Below are 22,255 nucleotides of genomic sequence, written 5' to 3'. Positions count from 1 at the left end.
GGATGCCAGCACACAGCACAGACTTTCCCAGCAGGTCCTTGTAAACCCTCTTACAATCCTGGGAGGAGATAAGCCTGAAACCCACACACAGGAGCTACAGTGAAAGGTCATTCTGGAGGGTCTGTTTTGATCTCAACTCCAGACTCGGCTGGAAACCAAGCATGACACCTACATTCTTAAGCCTTCAAAAGAATGGAGTCTGTCTTAGCCTAGCAAGGAAATAAAACAGTGAAGTTTGTCAACAAATGTTCAGTGGATAGACGGCGGTAAGGAGGATCTTAACGAACTATACCATGGAAACAACATTCTGCTTCACTAATTATTATCTAAGTCCACTCCTGAGGACTCCTAAGTCCACTCCTGCCTAAGAAAAGATGCATGCTGTGCTTTCACTAAGGGAGACAGCTAGTCCTCAAACCTACAAAGCCAAGGAATGGAGCACAACAGGAAAGAGCAAAGAGCAGCATTCTGGAATCCAACTATATGGTTTCAAATCTTAACTTCACACCACTTACTCTGATATCACCTTGATAAAGTTATTCAATGCCTCTATGACTCAGTTTCCTAACTGATCATGGAAATTAAATTAATTCATATGCATAAAGTACCCAAACAAAGACTGTCATGACATCAGAGTATAATCAATGTTCACTGATGTCATCAACATCATATCTTATTTCTCAGTAACATAGTACACTGGTTTGATGACTATGAGACAATAGAAGCCAAAGGGACATATTCAGAGTCTAGCTTGCCACTTAAACTCTGTTTGCTCAGTTTTACTTATCTGTTAAAATACCTACCTGAGAAGCACTACTATAGTTGTTATACTACCTGATATATAGTCAACAATCAAAAACTAGAGCCACTCATATATATAAAAACCTACAATACACACATAATGTAGCAAATCTACATTCCAGCCCATGTCCTCTGCTGCACAGCTATTAAACCTCTATCCAAAGAACCCTAACCAGCATTTGACTGTCGATTCAGCATTTCACTTAGGGCAGTGGAAGAAAAGCTATCTTCCCTCAGGAGGTAATTCCTGAGAAGAGAGCCACTTAGCATGTAGGCTATAATCTGGGAAAAATGATGTGCTGCACTGTGGAGTTAAAATAGGAGCTCACAAGAAGGAAAGAGCACTGTGTACTGAAGCAGCCGGTGGAATGAAGAAACAAAATTAGGCCTCGTCTTAAAAAAGGAAACTGACACACCAATAGAGGGGTGGGAAGGGATATACTGAGTATGGAAACAACTTCAATTAATATGTTTACTGACCCTTAAATATGTCTTCCTTTATTCTTGCCTTGATCCCTTGACCGGAGAGATCTTGATTCTATTTGGAAATATTTTCCTCCAATGACCAATCTCTACATTTATCAATTTCCATCTTCAAAACATAATATAAACCATCTCTTGCCCACACAGCCTTTCCTGTTGACCTTTTTTCTGAGAGCTCTTGTGGAGCACACTCCCTGCCATCTTTCTAATACTCTACACCATGTACCCATAGTTTACAACATGCATTTAACAGCCTTACTGCTCTAAGTGCAAGTTTCACATCATTGATTTTTTTTCCCCCCACTTAATTTAGGTTTGAGTGTAAGCTACATAGGAAAAAATGGAAAGCAGATCTGAAATGTAAATTCAATGGGTTTTGGCACCAAATAAACACCACCCCAATTACTGTATTTCCATCACAAAAGTTCCCTTACACTCTCCTTTCCACTCACAGGTGTCCACTTGCCCCATTTCTGCCACTAGAACTTAGTTTTACCTGTAGTAGAATTGTATTTAAATAGAATCACACATTACACACCACTTTTGTATCTGACTTCTTTTGCTTAGTTTCACATTTTGAGATTATTGAGATCATACTGTTGGCACATATCATTCCCCTTGATCACTAAGCAGTATTCTACAAGTATACCACAATTTCCTTATCCATTTTAATCCTCTGATGGACATTTGGGTCATTCCCAATTTTCCCCTGTTAAAAACAGAGTTGCTGTGAACCTTCTTTTTAGGGACATATGCTTTCATTTCTCTTAGCTAAACAGGTAAGGAATTAAATTACTACCTCATTAGCTGTATGTTAACTTGATTACAAGTTACCAAACTGCTTTCTAAAGCAGACTTTCTACTTTCCACTCCAACTAAAAATTATGGAAGTACTAACTATTCCAATTCCTTGTAAATGGTTAGTATTATCAGTTTTCTTGGTATCTGTGGCTTTCTGTTGTTGTGGGAATTCTGGGGGGTGGGTTTTTGCGGTTGTTGTTGGGTGGTTTTTTTTGTTTTGTTTTGTTTTTTGCCATTTTAATGGGTGTGAAATATTACCTCATCATTTCAATTTGCACTTCCCTGATGACTCATGATGTTGAACATCTTTTCATATGTTCCCTGGTCAAGTACCTTCTTTTGCGAACTGCTTCTTCAAGTCTTTTGGCCATTTTTTAAATAAGTTATGAAAATTATTTAAATACTCTGAGTCCTTTAACATAGGTATGTATTGTGAATTTGTCCTCCCCATCTATGGCTTACCTTTCATTTTCTTAATGGTAATCTAATGAAAAATGGAAGTCTAAAATTTTGATAAGGTACAACTTATTAACTTTCTATTTTATGGTTAGTGCATTCTGTATCCTAATAAATTATTGCCCATCCAAGGTTGTGAGCATATTCTGTTTTCCTCTAGAAGTTGGGGTTTCAGTTTTACAATCAGATATATAATCCATCTGGAATTGCTCCTTTGATTCCTTATTTCATCTGGTAATAGAGCTCTGTAAAGAGGAAGTGACCTAAAAGCATTGCTGACTCATTTATAAATACCCACAGAGGTTGAGAGAAATGTATTTTGAAAGCCTGTTATAAAGGCCTATGCTCAGTCTCAGGGACATCCTGGATAAAAAACCTACTAACAGGAATTGTGACCCAATAGAGAAAAACAGAATATCCAAATGTTCTGGCTCTGCCTTATGATAAGCTTTTGACTAGGGCAGGGATAATCCAAAGTTTCCATTTCTTTATGAACAGCAGTTTAACCCAGCATGGGAAACAGAGAACAGTTTACTTACGGTTATTTTCTCCCTCTCTGAATATACATTAGAACAATTACAATGTCATTACTATAGACTGAACTCTTTTTAATGAACTGGGCTCCATAAAATCAGTCAAGTGATTCCCAGCAGCCCTGTTGAAAACTGACTTTAAAAGGAATAATAAATGTCAAAAATATTACTCTCAGGGGACATATTTTCTATAGCCTAAAACACACACATTATTTTGTAGAATTCAGAGGACTTTTAGAAATGTTTTACTAATATTTCTTCTAGAACACATGTCAACTCAAATCATAAAGAGAATAATTCCTGCTCTTCAGATAAAGGCTGTTACTTAATGCATCTTAAAATAAAGCATTTCAAGCTACTGCTTGAGACTTCAATAAGAAAACACAAGATTAAGAAGAGTTCTTTTCCATGTATTAGGCTTGGAGAAGTTAACAGATTAACGAGGACCACAAAGCATTTTGTCAGTACTTAGCAATGCAGCCAATATAACACCCTAAGTGCTAAAATTCGAAGAGACCACTTGGAAGAGCTGTACTGTGGCAGCTGCTTCCTTGGTAATATCGAGCAAACATGCAAACTTGCTGTTCAGCAAGTCTCATTTCTTCTCACCTGCCTTGGTGCTGAAGTTTCCACACTACAACTGAGGAACTTGCACAGGAAAACTCTGTGCATGTACACAGGAGCCTAGGCACTCATTTATTACTTGCACGTCCTCTATTTTTAATGACGGCCCAAGGTTCCCAAGCTAACATTGCTTAGAGAACTATCAGCAGGAGGGCCTGGGCTGCTTGGTCATTGGGCGTCTGCCTTCGTTCGGCTCAGCTCAAGATCCCAGAGTCCTGGGATCCAGCCCCACGCTGGGCTCCCTGCTCTGCGGGAAGCCTGCTTGTATTCCCTCTCTCGATGTCTCTCTCTCAAATCAATAAATAAAATCTTTAAAATAAATGGGAAAAAAAAAAAAGAAAACTATCAACAATAGTTGCTTAGAATTTTGGGTGAAAGGCAAGAAAGGAAAGTACCACGTAAATCTGGTATTGTTTCTTTTTGAACAGAAAAGGAGTTTTCATGTCTAGCTACTTGCATGTGGTGAAGTTATGCATTTAAATTCCCTTTCTCATCAAGTATTTCAATTACCGCCATTCCCTTAATAGCACTCCATTATTTTTATGCCTTCCTAAATGTAGACTCCTTTCCACAGCTGAAGGTCGAAACAATAAAAGCAGCAAGAACACAAACAAAAAACCAAAAACACCTTCCCAGTAAGGAATATTATGTTAAGCCATATATTCCATGAAGTGTTTACTTAATGGCTCCAATAACAGCCAAAATAAACTTTTCATTTAAAGAATGTAAGAAACTCTAACACTCAAAAAAGACACTCTAGAATGAGCTGCCCAGACCGTATTTAACTAGATGAGTTCTCTAGTACTTTACAGCACTGATATAATTCACTAATGCTAGCTATGAAGTAAATCTTAACTTTCCCTAAAATCCATTTTAAATCACACTGTGAGCACCACGTGAGAGACTGTGCTGACTTCGAGTCAGAAGGAAGTTTACAGAAGTTACAGAATCCTAAGGCGCATGAGGACTGAGCACACACCACTTCCTCCCTCGGAGGAGAGAGCTTTTCTTTCACAGAATGTCTACAGAATTCCTTCTCACTCTTGACTTTCTTCTTAACGAGCAGCCAAATCCCCCAGCATACATGCTTTATTTTTCCCATGTGCTAAGCCACCAAGTCCCAAAGCTTTTCTCCTAGGGCTGGAGCTCCTTTATACTTACTTGTTCATATCACTTACTCATGCACTCCCTTCATTTACTTAACATCTTCAAGGTGTTAGAACATTAAGAGAATAGTCCAAGAAAATAACATGCAGCACACTACCCCACCTCATCTCCTACAGCTAAGATAATGTGAAAGTCAAAAAATATAACCCCTCAAAAAGGACTCTACTATTATACAACTGTATTTTGCAAATATGATTTTAATAATATCTAAAGTCTAGGCAAGCCGTGTTTAATATTAAGTTCATTCACTCAACAACACACTGCTTTCCATTTGGGCTGCTAATGTGAATATGAGCCTAAAAGTTACTTCTGTTTGTGATTTCCAGACACATTCACAAATTTGTTTGCATTTTAACTTTGACAAGTTCTTGTTCTCATTTTAACAGAGGCCTCTGTGTGCCTCAAAAACTGAGACCGTGAAAAGAAATCTAATTATTTAACAGAAATCAGATGAGGCTACCCCAAACTCACTGTGCCAGGAGCTGCCATTAGCATGAAGTTTCCACAGCTGTGTTTCACCACAAACAGAAGCACTAAGGAGAAAGAAGGAACTGAAAGAGAGCAACATAAGACGGCATCAAAGCCAAAGGCACCTGTGTATGCTGCCAAGTAAACCCATGGCAGGGGCTCTAGAACTCCTGTAATGAAGTGCAAGGCACAGACCATCAAATGTCCCCTTGGACCAGAACTAGTCGGACTCATCCAGGACAGATGCTCCTGCCTTTGCCTGAGACTCAATTCTCAGGGACACGAGGCCTTGTTCCAACCCCTCCCATAATCCTCTGGAAAGGTCAGAGACCCCTCCAGATCAGAGTTGTTATGACTGTTACTTGTCAGAAGGAACTTCTAGTCAAACAAAATCTTTGAGGGAACACTAATACATCCAACGCAGAAGCAGAAATAGTCTTGATGAGGCTGAGGGGAGCTTACCCCCTCTGCCCCCCTAAAACACTCCCCCTGGAAAGCTCTTGAGCCCCACCCAGAAGCCAGTCAGGAAGAGGTTTGAAACTACTGGCCATACTCATCCTCATACAGAGTGATGTTCTTATGATGAGCCAGCCGTACACTTCCTACTTTCCTCGGGATGGGGAATCCTGGGAATACGGTACAACTCCCATCACTGATTTGAAGGAGGATTAGGGACAGAAGGAAATCATCTGCAAGTGGGCATCTGAGGTGACAAAGAAGATTCAGAAGTGTTTTCATGATAAAAGATATAAAAACAGAAATGCAATTTAAAAATAGAAAATAGTGATGCTCAAGGTAAGAAATCAATCCATGGTACATTTGGATTTTTGAAAAATTCTCAGAAACTACACGTCAGTGCTCTGAAAATTAGCTGAGTGACTGAGAGTTTCTCTGAATTCTTTACAAAGTTAGATTAACTCTTGGTTTCTGTGATCAATATTCAGATTTAAGTCTCAAAATAGACCATCATACATTATACTCTACAAGCAGCTTCCCTCCCTCTATTCCTTCCTTCCTTAGTTTAACAAATATTTATTGAGTACTTCCCTTGTGCCAGGCACAAGTCCAGCTGTTGGAGACACAGCACTGAATGAGACAAAGAGCCTAACTTCAGGAGCTCATAATCCTGGGGAAAGACATACACTAAACAAATAACACAGCAAAGGAATCTTCCAGTGAAGGACCACTGAGAAGAACGGGGGCTGGCCATAAGGTAGAATGCCCAATGGATGGGGCAATCAGGAGTGATCACAATGATGATAAGAAACCAGAACACAGACCTGAATGAAATGAGGAAGACAAAGAGGGAGGAAAAGCATATGCAAAGACTACAAGATGGGTTGACATGTTGGAGGGAGACCAGCAACAGCAAGATCAATGCAGCTCCAACAGGAGGAGGCAGGGAAGCCAGGAGATACAGTCAAGGAACAGGTACAAGGCAGGTGTCAGCCAGACAAAAGAGGCCCATTCGGGCCATGATCAAAGCCTGGATTTTACTATGGTGGGAAACACTCTCTCACCCCACTTCCTTGGGTAGTTTGAGCAAAGGAGCACCAACACACAACTTGTGTTCTCAGAGGTCCCTCTTGCACTTAGCTGGAGAAGAGATCATGGGGATGGTATGGGGAGAGAGGTATGGAGAAGGCCATGTAAGAGACTCCTGCTTCCCAGCAGTGACTATGAATGGAGAGAAGTTTTTTTTAAAAAATAAACAGGCAATTTGAGCAGGAATAATTTCGGGGAAAAGGCATTCCACTGAATATAAATGAGAAAACTCTCGATACTGGGTTATGAGCACTTTATACAATTACATACCAACTAATGAATTTAGGTTTGAATTTCTGAGAGATTGGCCATAAGAAGTTTTCGGTAAGAGTGCTTGGACGGCTTCCTCTTTCTTCTCTGCTAAAACGCAACCCTCCTACCCTCATGAAGTGTTCAGTTCTTTAAAACATAGGACAGTGTACACAATGATTATTTAATTTTACACCAAGTGAACCCAAACCCTCCCTGATACCCCATCAAACAAATGTTAGCAAAATAATGGAAACAATTATAGTAGTGGAACTGAAGACAAACCTCAAAACACAACCTTCAAAGTTTTAAGGGGAAAGAAGGAGGGAGCAAGGAAATAAGGTATGAGATGTTTATAATCATGAGGAAAATATGAAATAATCAAAACATCCATCAATCAGGAAATGGTTACATGATTCTTTCCTTCAGTAGGATTGTGTGCAACTATTCCAAAGAAAAAGGTAGAGATATAAAAACCGACATGGGAAGTCACCTAGATATACTGGAGTGGGAAGGGCTTGGGAGCAGTGGCAAGAGATCTCAACTTCTGTCCATCGTTACCTGCCTTTCTAGTATCTAATAATTATTAACATTTATTGTTTCCCACAGATTAGGCTTTGAGAGTATTATACTTCACTGAATTCTTACAATAATCCAATGGGATACAGAGATTTATTCTCATTTAATAAATCAGAGAATTTTATCCAGACTCAGCTTGTAAGTGGGGGAGGCCAGATTTGAATCCAAGAATTCCTACTCTGTAGTTCACAATCTTGGCCTCTAAATTATTTCTTAGAGTTGAGTCCTTATTCACTGCATGTATTAAATCAACGCACTCATGGATTCTCTCTTTCAAATGACATCAAAAAAATAAAATTTCCACTTAGTGTTCTGGGAAATAATTTTAAGGAAAATTAAATAAATGATGAAACATGCAAAGTTTATGACATTTTGAAAAGTCAACATGACCCAAACTGGCAGTAAACTCAAGATAAAAGTACGAGGCAGCTTTACAAACAAGTATTATTTAAAGGCTCAGTGACCGATGATGCTGTTGGCCCTCACTATAGCAAATTGTGAAGGTTCAAGCTCTTTGTGAATGTTCACAGAGAATGTAATGTTTATTTAAAAAAAAAAAAAAAAGATGATTTGAGAAAGAAAGAGCACTCACAAGGGGGATGGCACTAGGGGCACTGAGGGAGAGAAACTCAAGCAGAGTGAGGAGCCCAATGCAAGGCTCGATCTTACCACCCTGAGATCATGACCTGAGCTGCAATCAAGAGTCAGACACTCAACTGACTGAGCCACCCCAGCGCCTCAAGAGAATGTACTGTTTAAATAGATGCCCATCATTTCAAGGCAAGCTGGGTGGGTTCCAATCCGCAGGCATTCTTTCAGCAGCTCCACATGTTGATGACAATGGAATGGGAGGGATTTCCAGGTGAAGCTGATAATTAGCCATCCAGATCTGCTAAAAGGTTATGAGGTTGTCCTAAAAGCCTAGGACTTATACACACTCTGGAGATCCTGACCCATCTCTGTGCCCACTTGACCCAGCAAAAATGCCCAACTCCTCATCCGTCAACCTAACGCCTTTATGCCTGGGTCTTCTCTCAAACCCCACCACCCAGTAATAGTCACAACAGTGTTTTCTGATCAGTGTTTTCTAGATGACCAGAAGGGACATGTTTAAGACTAAAACTATGGCATCGCCCTGCTGCAACTTAAATCCTTACCAGCTGTGTGACCTTGGGCACAATGCTTAACCACTCTGTGCCTCACTGTCCTTGTCTTATCAGGGAACACTTAATTCACACACTACTTATCAGGTTTTAATGAGCTAACATAAATAAGGAATTGAGAAAAATATCTGGTATGTCATAAAAACTCAACAAATATTAGGTATTATTAGTATTGCTACTATTATTATAGCACCAAAGTAGGAGACAAATTCCCTTCTTGGTTCAGAGTTACCAACTGACGCTTCTTTTCCTCTCATTTTACCATTTACAACAAAATAACTGGTTACCCAAGGATAAATTTCAACGATCTTTCTTTTTTTCACTTTTGTACATTTTCTAATTTGCCTCTGTATGCCTTAATAATTTTTTTTTTAATTAAGCTGTTTAAAGCAAACAACTTGAAGAATTAGTCTTCACTGGATTCCCTTCCTACCCTTCTGACTGGGTGGGGGAATTATCAGAACCTCTACCACATCAAGTCTCTGGCTAAGCCTGCAGGCATCAGGATGCTGCAGGGACCATGCTGCCATTTATCACAGAGCCCAGAACTGACGTCTGGAAATTTCAGGCTGTGACATTTCCATGAAGAAAACTAAAGGGAAACCACAGACAAGGCTACACATGCTACTGCAGAAAAATTATCATCAAATTCTCAAAACAAAACAATCACTGGTGTAGGACTTAGAATCTAATAATTCTAGAAGGATATTCTGAAAATTAATTAATTAATTCAGGATATTCTGAAAATTAAAATCCTTACTTTATATCAGAGTACTTAATCAGGGACTTCTCAATCTCCCACTCTTGTATAAAATGTGTTTGTACCTTTTGGCTTTTAACAAATTATGAAAGGTCCTCACAACCTCCAGCTACTACAAATTGTTGGTTTAGTAGTGATTCTCAAACTTCAGCATGCCTTCTAACACGTGTACCCCTGGGTTTTAAGATGTGGGAGTCTGGGGTCATTCCTGAGAATTTCCATTTCTAGTGAGTTCCCAGACAATGCTGATGCCTCCAGTCCGGGCCCAGGAATGATACTTTAAGAACCAGTAATTTAAGGAATTATGTGGACATTCGGGATTTAACCTAAGGATAAGCAACCAACCTCCCTAACAGAAGTGATGTAAGAAAACTAACGGCCATTTCTCCATTATATCCCAGTGAGCTGCCTACCAGGCAGTGGCCATTCCATTTGGCTTCCTTACCACCAACCCTTCCACCTCATATTTCTAGGTAAGCTATGGCTTGACTAACATTTTAATTCAATCTGGCAAGAATTTATCAAATTCTTTATAGCCAATTAGGTAGATGAGAAACTAGTTTTGTTATTTGTATAAAAGGGTGTCTGCCAATACACTACCATCATCACTACTACCTCTGCCCTTTTTTTTTTGGTATCTTCAACATTCATACATGCAAAATATCTCCTTAATCTTTCTTATTATACACAAATATTTTCAAATGAGGATGAGAAAAAGTGTAACACGGTTTAGAAAATTCCACCTCTCTCATTTCAGAATTAAATGCGTAAACAAACATGGCTCTGAAGACTCTAGATGCTACCCCTAAAAGAATCAAAACCAAGGTCATGCAGATCCCTATCAACACATAGGGAGCTTGACCTGAAACACATAGAATGCAAGGGCTGAGATACTTCCAACACCTCAAAGACCTCAGTCTACAGAGATGAATAGCAGAAAGCCAGCATCATGGATGTGTTGCTGTCAGGATAAAGGTCAAGATTGAGTATGCTGTAGATATCTTAGCTTTGAGTATAATTTAATGTGAGTATAACCACAACAGAGATGGGAATGTGCATACAAAAAAATGTCTACAGTCATTTACACAAATAAGAAGTTTATTACGTTTCTAGGATTAGGTTCTAACCCCTACATACTCGGGACAGTGATCATCATGGAACAAAAGCCAGTATGAGTTGTACTTAGGTAAATAGTCATTAAAAGCTAGTTTTAAAAGTATTTGTAGAGGGGCACCTGGGTGGCTCAGTGGGTTAAGCCTCTGCCTTCGGCTCGGGTCATGATCTCTGGATCCTGGGATCGAGCCCCGCATCGGGCTCTTTCCTCGGCGGAGAGCCTGCTTCCCTCTCTTTCTCTGCCTGCCTCTCTGCCTACTTGTGATCTCTCTCTGTCAAATAAATAAATAAAATCTTTAAAAAAAAAAAAAAAACTATTTGTAGAGGTTAGTGAAGAAGTAAATAAGAGGTAACATAAGTTTATTTTAGGCAAGATGACCTTCTGGCTCCTCTTTCCATGTTCAAACACCATGTCCATTAAATTTGAATGGTCCTCATTCTTTTTACGACTAAAGCACGCTCCTACTCTGCTACCCCAACCCTGCCAACGACCTCCCTAGCCATAAGCCCTCATCAATACAGTGAGGATCCACTACATCCCTGGCAGTTAGCTAAATGCTGTAGTTGGCCAAAAAATAGAAAATGCCCCAAGGTCCCCTTCTAGAGTATATACAAATCTGTAATATTTATCACAACAAAAAAGGGATTTGATTCCAAATAATTTGGAATTAAAACATAGGGATTACAGAAGGGAGAGAACAGGATGGATTAACGCTGTCAGAATCAGGAAGGAATCAGAACTAGAGAAAAAAACAGAGCCGAAAAAGAATGTAATGAGCCTAAACTGTAAGGCGAGACTCTTTAAACTTTTGTTTGGAAAAACAATGTGTTCTTTTCAGTGGTTGGTGAAAGAATCCTCCTAAAGACTAGTGCAGAGTATTTATACATAGATGATGATCAATTAGTTGGCTCATAGCAGATGCCAATCCTCTCCCACGGCAGCATCCTCTGCAAAGAGGGACAGGGTAGAACCTGTTTGTCTTGAGGCTCATTTTAAGATTTCAGGTAAGTCCCAGCCTTCCAAAGATTTTAGGTATTCAAAATTTCTATTCTGTCTAGGGGTACCAAGGTGCCTTAGTTGGTTAAGTGACTCTTGATTTCAGCTCAGGTCTTTTTTTTTTTTTTTTTTTTAAGATTTTATTTATTTATTTGACAGAGAGAGAGAGAGATCACAAGTAGGCAGAGAGGCAGGCAGGGGGCCGGGGGGCGGGGTGGTGGTGGCAGGCTCCCTGTTGAGCAGAGAGCTCAATGCAGGGCTCAATCTTAGGATCCTGGGATCATGACCTGAGCCGAAGGCAGAGGCTTAACCCACTGAGCCACCCAGGTGCTCAGGTCTTGAGTGCAGTGTTGTGAGTTCAAGCCCCATGTCACTGGACTCCACATTGGGTGGAGAGCCTACATTAAAAATTAATTGATTGATTCTATTCTATCTGAAGTATGACTGTCTTAGGATAACATATGTACTGGTTTGTCTAGGGCAGCCCTAGTTCACTCCCGCAGACCCAATGTATTATAATTAACAGTTTCACTCTCAAAAGGGTCCCAACTTAAATAATGAATTATAAGATCACCACAACCAAATCTGTTTTGGCTAAGCCAGAGGTCTTTGGTAAATGAAACCTCTTCAAAAGTATTTCCTAAAATGATATACTTCAGGTCAGAAAGTTTCACCTTAAATCTTAAAGGTAATAAGAAAACCCTATCACAGGTCAAAAGGAGAACCTACTTCTGAAGGAAAGCCCGATGTTCATGGCACATCACCAAGTGCCCTGGCTTCAATTCACTGGTTCTGAATTACTAAAATATCTAGGAAACCCACAGTTGCAACTTATGGGTGGGCTTACTCTACAATAAATATATCTTCTAAAATGATATGGTTTTCAAACTGCATTCCTTAACCATAGTGAATCACAGACATATTGTGGGGGCAATGGTAGAGAAGGAATAGGTAGGCTAACTCCGACCCCCATGTCTACATGCAGAGATATACTTCCATTTATTTTATCCACGAGGACTCTATTTAAGATTTCAAAAGAAAAAACTGTAGTCAGTTGCTCAAAACAAAACAAAAAACTACTCACACATACACAGTTTTAGAACATGTTGCTAGAAACTAAGTCTGCACAAACATTTTAGAAAGACACAAGAACCGCCAAAAAAAAAAAAAAGTTAAAATTTTAAGGAGGAAAGGATCCTAGATAACTCAATATGCTCATTAAAACTGAGGCAATGGGGCGCCTGGGTGGCTCAGTGGGTTAAGCCGCTGCCTTCGGCTCAGGTCATGATCTCAGGGTCCTGGGATCGAGTCCCGCATCGGGCTCTCTGCTCAGCAGGGAGCCTGCTTCCCTTCCTCTCTCTCTGCCTGCCTCTCTGCCTACTTGTGATCTCTGTCAAATAAATAAATAAAATCTTAAAAAAAAAAAAACAAAACTGAGGCAATGGGGAGAGGAGGGGCACCTGGCTGGCTCAGTCAGTGGAACACGGGACTCTTCGTCTCAGGGTCCTGAGTTCGAATCCTCCCTTGAGTGCAGAGCCCACTTAAAAAGAATAAAAAAACGAAACAACCAACCAAACAAAAAACCCTGAGGCATTAACTGAGCCATTGAGTATATGAGTAAAAAGCTTATCATCACAGCATCATCTCCATCCTCACTCTCTGCCCACTTTTGTCCACCCTTCCCCCAAAACCCCCCAATCCTTACCATGGACGTGAAGTGTTCAGGTCCTATTTGCACAATCTCTAAATGATAACACAACTACAGAACACAGATGGATGCCCCAGGAATCAAAATGCTAGTATCTGTTTCTAAAATATGCCTACTAAGGAGGGGTGGGGTTGAGGAGAACACAATTACCTCAATTTGAAAAAAAAAAAAAATCAGCAAAAATACTACTAGACTTTATTAGCTACACCTAGCGACATACACTGTGCATTCCATATGTATCATTTCGCCAAGTCACTCAGCAACCCTGTCAGGGAGGTGCCATTATCAGCAGCGTCTCACAGGTGGCAAAGGGGAAGAACAGCACACACCTACCGGACTCCAGAGCTCCATGGCCACATCTTCTCTACCTTGCAGGGGGCAGATCCAAACACTTGTCCCAAAAGACTCTAAAAACACCGAAGCTCATCAGTTTTTGATGCTAGATCTCAAGTGAACAAAGGTGGAAATAAAAATTTCCCCAAGTTCCTCAGGAAGTATCACAGCTCTGAAGATGACTAGTCACTCCTCCAGCAACATCTCAGAAAATGAAAATTCTCATTATATGTCCAAGCTAGGTACCCTGAAACTTCCAGATCTTTCTCACCCACCTCAGGGTGGTCTTAAGCAGTATAGGAACTCCCACTTTGCACCTCTAACTGATAATGCCTCCCAAAAGGTTGGCCCATAAATGCATCAGAGCACCACAAAGACTCACAGATTGGAACAGTATAATCAGTCTGCACCTTCACTAACTTTGATTTATAAAAAAATAAATAGAATTGACTTCATGGCAGAAAAACTGAACTTGAGACCAAAACATGTGTCTGCATACAAAATGCTTAAAGCAAATTGGAGAGGAAAGGTGCGAAAGGAAGCAGCAAATATTAGTTATCATTAAAATGTCACAGCATAGAAAAGAAAGTTGGCATTTGAAATTTGTGTTAATCTTATTCATGCCAAATGGTCCAGATGACACAACAGACTGAACAAAGGCCAGAGGAAAATTATGATAAGACAGAGAACCAAAAATATCATAGTTAAGTTCTACTTCAAAATCATGCGTTCTTTAAGCAATCATTACATTTTATATATAATAAGACACTCCCTCAAATCAAGTCTCCTTCAAAAAAATTTTTTTTCAATTCTCCCTCAAGGAAATAATACTTATGGAAGGCAACATTAATTCTACTCTTCTATGTGCCAGGCATACAACAAATATTTTGAAATAAATATTATTATTGCCTTTGTATAGATCATTCCAAGGAAGAGAATTCTGAGACCCAGAGAAGTGAAGTAATGTGTCCAAGCTACACAGCTAGTACGTACCCAAACCAGTGTTCTAAATAAGGCCGTCTCAGCCTCAACTGATCAGACATGCTGGCTCTCGTATTCCCAGGACTACAAGTCAAAAAATGTTCCAACTGCCTAAAAGAAAACTTTACAGTGGCAAGATCCTATAAATATTTAAACTAAATACAACTTTGCAATTGGCATAGAGTAGAAAAAGGCTTAAAGTTGTAGAATAAAAGCTACAGAGAAATAAGCTACATAAACATGCCGCCAAAGCAAGGTCACTTAGAAACCACTCCAAACTTAACAGATCAAAAGGGTCTACAACCTGTCGATCATTTTCTTTTTAAAACACACCATTTCTCCCATTTCAGAAGTAGTTTTATCATGTGCGGGCTTATTTCATTTTTTGAAACTAAGTGCCTCCAATAGAGTGGTAAGCATCCTAACTCCTGGTAAACAGCACAGACTTCATACAAGGAATTGATAAGTAATATTTGGTTTGGCAAATGACAAGAAATCATTTAGCAAATTCAAACATTATGTTCCTCCGCTATGGCCAGCCCATTTAAAACAAAACAAAACAAACAATACCTAAGCCATTTCCCACAAAAGCCAGAATGGATTTATAACCAGTCAGCTGAATTAACAAAATAATTACAAAATACTCACCCATAAGAGCTCTTGTTTTCCTTACCTAAGGAAAAATGTTTCCTGCCTCTCCTCTTACTTAGCCTCTCCTGGGCTTTACAATGAAAGAGACTCACCTGGACACCAGGAGATAACCATTAGCATAGTAAGTGTTATAGTCTTCCTGCAGGACAGCAATTTGATGGGATTCCCGGAAAAGAAGAGGCTTTCAGACCACACATTTTGTTTACCTTAATTAAAAACAGTGGAACACTAAAAATTTCTGGAGTTGACAAGGGTGAAGAGCAAGGAGATGAAGGGGATTAAGACATGAAAACTTGCAGTTATGAAATAAGTCACAGAGGGGCGCCCGGGTGGCTTAGTTGGTTAATTAAGTGTCTGCCTTCTGCTCAGGTCACGATCCCAGGGTCCTGGGACAGAGTCCTGGGTTGTAGGGCTCCCTGCTCATGGGGGCAAGGGGGAAAGCCTGCAGCTTCTCCCTCTCCTCTGCCCCTCCCCCTGCTTGTGCTCTGTCTCTGCCAAATAAATTTTTAAAATCTTCAAAAATAAATAAGGAAAAATAAAATAAGTCATGAAAAATAGGGCATCAGGAATACAGCCAATATTATAAAAACATCTGTATGGAGACAAAGGGGGACGACACTTAACATGGTGAGCACTGAGAAATGCATAGGATTGTTGAATCACTATGTTGTTCACTGAAATTAATATAACATCATATGTTAACTAAACTTCAATTAAGAAAAAGAAAGAAGGGGCACCTGTGGCTCAGTGGGTTAAGCCTCTGCCTTCCGCTCAGGTCATGATCTCAGGGTCCTGGGATCGAGCCCCGCATTGGGCTCTCCGCTCAGTGGGGAGCCTGCTTCCACCTCTCTCTCTGCCTGCCTCTCTGCCTGATTGTGGTCTCTGTCTCTATCAAATAAATTAAATCTTTAAAAAAAAAAAAAGAAAGAAAAAGAAAGAAAAAAAGAGACTGGGTGAGCTTCCTTGCCAAGGGCTTCAGGGAAGCCAGGCCACAGACTAGCCCACTCAGGAGGCATTCTATCAGCTGTGCCTGTCTTAGATGTATGCTCACCAGGCTCCTACTTCTTTCCTCCCGAGAATATGTTTATAATTCAGCACTACCTCTCCCAGGGTTATATATGGTCATGTCATCTGAGAGAGCTTTCCTAGTCACACCCAGTCAGTTGAACCAAAAACCTACTCTCAAATTTGGATCTTTCCTTAGAAATGAATATTCATTAAAGCTGCAAAGTATTGCTTTCCATATCTACCATACATTCAATGACTGTACATTTTCAAGAAAACTGTAAAATGGCAAATAGCCTATGATTATATTACTAAAAGACCCTGCCACTTACTGACCACCTATTTTGGCTGGGCACTACAGTAAGAAAATACATACTTCATTTAAACTTTCCAACAACTTTCTTGAGGTAAGGGACACTAGACTCTTTTTCTCTAGATTGAGAGAGATTACAGAACTAGCCCAAGGTCTCTTAGCTGATCAGAAGCAGACCTCTCAAGTATACTCAAATTTAACTTTCTAAATATGTTATGTGGCAAAGTGCAAAGAATCACAGATTAACCTAACTCTGACTCTGTCTCTATGCTGGACAAATTTGCTGTAATTTCTATCTTATATTGATGGAACGCTAGCCAAAGATGGTCAAAGGTTTCACATCAAGGGCCAGCTCTGACGGACTGAAACCCCCTAGGGAAGGACTGGAAGGCTGCAGGAAAAGGGGATGTGTTCAGTTACAGACATCTGTGAAAGGCACTGGGCCAGAGATGCTCAGCCACCGGGCACTCACACCCCACATCCTTACGTGAAGCACTATGTAACCACCATGGACTTTCTATGGGTGCTCATTATTTAGACACCCGTCCCTTTCGAACACAAGTTTAGGTAGATATTTAAGTCATACTGCCACACATGAGGGTTATAAATTAGTATGATAGACTAGGATACTCTTCAGGATAGCATTTTTACCAACAAATGAGAGCCACTATCTTCCTCCCACATCCCCTCAACTGTCTGTTAGTTTTCTCCTCAGAGAGTGTCTTCTTACATGAACTTGGTCTCCCAACAATCTCTTCAGCTCCACAAGCCAAACCCCAGCCTTCCTATTTAGGAATCAGAAGCTTTTACATTCTAAATGATTGTCTATTTTTAAATGAATAAAACCAAGAGCCTTGCTTATCAAATATAAAATAAGCCTTCTAGGAAAACTACCAAAAAACTACAGCAAAGTAAAGGAAAAGAATTTGATTAAGGCTTTCCACAGCAGATAAGCTTCAACTAGAAAATAAAAACATAGCTTTGGAAGTGTGTATATATTCTATATGTGACTTTTCCAAGATAGCAGTAATTACTATTAAATAACTTGCCAAGGGGCACCTGAGTGGCTCGGACGGTTAAGAACCCAGTTCTTGGTTTTGGCTCAGGTCATGATCTCAGGGTCATGAGATCAAGCCATGCACCAGGCTCCACACTTGGCGAGGAATCTGCTTGAGACTCTCTCCCCTTCTGCCCCTCCTGTTCATGCTCACTCACTCTAATTTTTAAAAAAATGTTGCCAAGAGCAAAATGCCCAAAATAGATAAAGTAAAGGTCTTTATCTTTAGTAAAAGGTCTTTCCAGTGCAATGTAACAGAAAATTATTAAGAACAAGCATTTGTCCACAGACATTTCCCCTCTTGTTGAGCTACAATGCTACTAAGTATCTCCCCAGCAAAAGCTGTATACATTCATGCACACCTGGACTTTACATATTTCTCTAAATGCAGCTGTTGGCAAAAACACTTATTTTTTTTTAAGATTTTATTCATTTATTTGACAGAGAGAGAGAAAGAGCACAAGGGAGGCAGAGGGAGAGGGAGAAACAGGCTCCCCGCTGGGCAGAAAGCCCACAACAGGGCTCGATCCCAGGACCCTGGGATCATGACCTGAGCTGAAGGCAGACGCTGAACCAACTGAGCCACCCAGGCGCCCCAGCAAAAATACTTTTAAACGTATTCATACACATGCAGCTAAGAACTAGACTGAATAAAGTTTGGTTCAAATTTTAACATTCAAGTGATGAGAGCTAACATTTCTATAATATGTTTACATATCTTAATTAACTGAAAATGGGAACATGGGCAGCTTGAACCATGAGGCTCTCATTAGACCAACAGGGCACAGTTTCTCCTGGTCACTAGAGCAAGCTGGGGAATTGTAACCCCTTTCAAAGCATGTGATGAGCCTCAGCCATAAATGATATTTACATAACTCTCATTATATGAATAAGTGATACTGATTTATCCAGAGATTATAAACATAATACCTAGGTGAGGAGAAGTGCTAAAGAATAAGGGAGCTGAAACTTCATCTTCCACCCAAAGAAGTCAACAGATGCTACTAAAAGCCAAGAACTGTCATTTATGTAAAAATCCAAGGGTTAATACCTAAAAATAATAGCTACAATGTGAAAAAGGTAGCCACTAGGACACAGGGAAACAGCAGGATCTATTGTTTTCCATTATAAGATGTATAAAATTATTTGATTTCTTAAAGTACATAAATGCATGACTTGAATAAAAATTTTACATTAATTTGAATTAAATATATAAATACACACATACATAAAATGGTGTTCAAATTGCTTCAGCTAAGGGAAAACAAAGGAAAAGTAATGGAGGTCTTCATTGATTATATACAGTCCCCTCTTTGTACCTAAAAGACCTTCTTTTTTCAATGAGCTAGAGTTTTAGAAAGCAAGTTGTCTATGGATTGCTAAGCAAAAGGGTAATAATGCACCAAGCACAGCCTGGACAGCCTTGGCAATATGAGGTGACAAAAGCTGCAGAAACATCACCTGCCCTCCTGGCTGACAGATCTGGTGACTCCACAAATAACACACCCAGGGAACATGAGCAAAAACTCACCTTCCCCCAAAACCAGATGAGACAACCACTACCATCTGTGACACAGTACAGGGTCTGAGAAGTGGCCTAATCAGAATTCAGATTAAGCCATATAGTGGTAAGATAAGGAAAAGCCCCATGAACAGTGGATCCGAGCTGTATTTTAAGGGATACACAAGGGTTCAACAGGTAGAAATGGAAGATAGGATCCATTTCAGGATGAGGGAATACTAGCCTGACAAAGGCCAGAGGTAAAAAAAATAAAATAAAATAGTGTGTTTGGAAACAGGACCTGGTCTAAGCCACATCAAAATGCACATTACATGCTGTCATTGCCTCAAGTGGAGAATGTGTGTGGGGAGGGCTAGGGGACTCCTGGGACAGTTAGTTCAGTGATTTCTGGCAGAGTACAAAACTATAGACATGATCAACTTAAATAAAAAGGGGTATATTTCCAAAATTAGCTAGTTGATGAGAATATGCCCCCCGTGTCTCCCTAGAACAGACTGATATTTAGCTCATTACTCATGTCATGCCTGTCATGACCCCAAGTTTCCCTAAGGCCTTAGCTTTGTGCTAATGAATTCCATCAATACTTTTTCCTTTTAACTCCCCAAGAGTATGGAACTCATAGACTTAGAGATTCGGGTTTGAAGTGCCTTCAGTTCTTCCTTCAACTTACAAATGGAATACCGTTATAAATGGACAAGTTCCTTTAAAAATATATATATTTTTTTACCCTTGGGCATTTTCACATAGTAGACATTCCTTTCAAAACTTCAATCATGGGGTACCTGAGTGACTTCGTTAAGCCTCCAATTCTTGATTTCCGCTTGGGTCATGACCTCAGGGTTTGAGATTGGGGGGCAGGAGTCTGGATTCATGCTCAGTGGGGAGCCTCTCTGAGGTTCTCTCCCTCTGACCCCCACCACCCGCCCCAACTCATGCGAGCACACATTCACACGCTCACATTCATGAGCGCTCTCTCTTTCAAATAAATCAATCTTGGGGCGCCTGGGTGGCTTAGTCGGTTAAGCATCCAACTTGTGATTTCAGCTCAGGTCATGATCTCAGGGTCAAGGGATCAAGCCCTGCATCAGGCTGTCACTCAGCGCAGAGTCTGCTTGAGATTCTCTCTCCCTCCCCCCACCCCAGACTCCACTCACACTCTAAATAAGTAAGCAGAGAATCTCTCTCCCTCTTCCTCCCACAAAAAAAATTTTTTAAGATAAATATTTTTTTAAAAAATTACCATCATAAATTGAACCAAACATAATCCACATAGCCCTAAGTACTGGTTTTGGTTAAAATATACATATCTGACTTAAGGTTTCTATGTATCTGAGCAAGTTATAGCAGTTACCAGACTATAAACTTATTCCTGGCAATCAAATTGAGTATTTATAAAATCAGTTCATTTTTACATACAAATCATAAGCCTTCAAAAATAAAACAAAAAGAAAGAAAGAAACTAAGCCTATTAACTTTTTATTCTGTTCCTTACCAATATTTACAAGTCTCATTTATGAAACACAAGTGTTACAAGGAAATCTTAGAAGAAAAAGGAAATTTAGAAACCAACACATCTTTACTTTTGTGTTCTTTTAATTCCATGAGTAAAAATGGTAGGTGCTGAAGATACGAAATTGTCAAGATATTGCTCTGCCTTCATCAGCTCCCAATCTAGTTGGGAGAAACAAAGAGAAGAAAATTAAAGAGCACAGGTAAAGAACTCAGTTAACACCCCAGGGCCCTCTCAGCACCCAGCCTGCAGAAGGCAACCATTCAACAGCAGCTGACTGACGAGATGAACAGATGAATGTCAGAATAGGTTGGTGGAAGGATCGATCAATAGCATTTTTAGCTAACAGAAAAGAGGATGAGTGGGTTTCTGCAGGTATAAGAAATAGGATAAACTGAACTCAGACAAACTTACTAAAGAGTTATGCCATCATTTTAGCACATTTTAAAAAATAAGCACATGAAATCTAGAATTTCAAAGATATTTTTCTATAGGATGAAACTAAACATTTAGTTTTTAAGATGACTCCATGAAATTTTTAAAGCAGTTCAAATCCAGGATGACCCAGGAAAAAGGAGAAAGAAGATATTCCAGAGAGAGGCAAAGGCATAAACTCAAGCCAGGAGGCAAGAACTGCAGGGAGTTCAAACCAACGGACAGGCAGCAGGCAAGCAGTGGTAGATGAGGACCTTCAAATCACAAAGCACTACATCTGTCAGATTCAACAGGATGAACTTCCCTCGTACAGCGACAGGGACCCACGTAAAGGACATGGCTATGCTTGTATTTTAGAGGGTAGACACTGGGGAGTCGGCTAGGGTGGGGAATACAGGTTTAGTGGGAATCATAAATAAATAAGAAATATTTAGGTGTTTAAAAAAATCATCAGGCTTTGCTGATATACTGGGTATGAGCAGAGGAAATCACGAAGGAAAATTTGACTGTTTACAGCTTGGGTGACTAATAGACAGTAGTACCTAATAAAAGGACTTAAGTCAAGGGATGGCTTTGAGGGGTTTTGTTTCATGTGATAATGATAATAAGCATGACTGATAATGAGCAGGCTATCCTAAGAGAAAGGGAAAGAAAGTGGTAAAGTGAGTAAAGTTGATGATACAGGTCCAAACCAGATGAGTTTAGAATAGAGTTTAGGAGACTCAGGCCCCCTTCCTCCTGACAGAGGTATTATGATTACATTAATCCAGAACACTGTGTAAGAACAATGAGTCCCAGCAACAGTTTGTTAAATGAGGAAGGAATCCAAAAGCGTGGCTCAAACAGGGTGTTTAGAAACCAAATTGAAGAGGAGGGGTAACCCAAAGAAAGATTAGAGTCACAGTTCAAGGTTGGGAATATGTCAACATTAACAGCTTGAGTAGATCAGGCACCATCAGTACACCCCTAGAACCAGGTCAGTGTGTTACAGAGACAGCTAG

The 22,255-nt window shown here is 39.9% G+C and overlaps 1 protein-coding gene across 5 annotated transcripts in view; it reads right to left on the bottom strand.

The window, feature by feature from the left end:
* MED12L (mediator complex subunit 12L) overlaps positions 1-22,255 on the bottom strand; it is a 317,533-nt gene that overhangs the window by 149,317 nt on the left and 145,961 nt on the right. The gene's annotated exons all lie outside the window — the stretch shown is intronic.

Source organism: Lontra canadensis, unplaced genomic scaffold (assembly GCF_010015895.1).
Source record: "Lontra canadensis isolate GAN:19392208 unplaced genomic scaffold, GSC_riverotter_1.0 scaffold6, whole genome shotgun sequence".
In the NCBI taxonomy this organism is placed as follows: Eukaryota; Metazoa; Chordata; class Mammalia; order Carnivora; family Mustelidae; genus Lontra; species Lontra canadensis.
This window is presented reverse-complemented; position numbering and strand designations above follow the sequence as displayed.